The sequence below is a fragment of the Capsicum annuum genome, unplaced genomic scaffold, assembly GCF_002878395.1.
Source record: "Capsicum annuum cultivar UCD-10X-F1 unplaced genomic scaffold, UCD10Xv1.1 ctg65390, whole genome shotgun sequence".
Classification (NCBI taxonomy): domain Eukaryota; kingdom Viridiplantae; phylum Streptophyta; class Magnoliopsida; order Solanales; family Solanaceae; genus Capsicum; species Capsicum annuum.
The window spans coordinates 684-1,302 of NW_025874632.1; the positions used below are offsets into that span (position 1 = coordinate 684).

Below are 619 nucleotides of genomic sequence, written 5' to 3' on the forward strand. Positions count from 1 at the left end.
AAGCATTGCACATTTTAAACTCCCGTATAGTAAGGCTCTACTAGCTTGATGCTGGTCGAGCGAACCCCTTGCCCCACCATGTCCACTAAATAAAATAATTAGAATCAAAATCCTTGAAATACGACAATATATATTTGGAGAATTCAAATAACTAATTCTACAAGTGTTGGAATATTTGTCTAGTCAACTCACGCTTACACCAAATAAATAGGAAAACTGGAGGAACTTCAAGCACCAGGGTTTCGTGGTGTAGTTGGTTATCACGTCAGTCTAACACACTGAAGGTCTCCGGTTCGAGTCCGGGCGAAGCCATTTTTCCGATATGTTAAAAGGTTACCAAATAATTACATATACCAAATGTATGTAGCTAGTAAACTAGCTCTTAAGCTTTTAGGCAGTAAGTAGTACCTCACTGCTTGTGCACCCTACATATTTATTGGATCGATCTCTACCAGAACAATAACGTATCTGTATCTGTAAATTATAATACACTACTAAATACACACAGCTTTTATCTCTACCAGAACAATAACGTATCTGTAAATTATAATACACTACTAAATACACACAACTCAAAAAGCTGTGATTTCAAATTAAACGGATACCAAGCATAGCCATA

At 36.5% G+C, this 619-nt stretch overlaps 1 non-coding gene across 1 annotated transcript; it reads left to right on the forward strand.

Annotated features, from left to right (window-relative positions):
- Positions 1–238: 238 nt before the first annotated feature.
- TRNAV-AAC lies at positions 239–312 on the forward strand. The gene has a single exon. It is a non-coding gene; the product is annotated as a tRNA-Val (tRNA).
- The last annotated feature ends 307 nt before the right edge of the window (positions 313–619 follow it).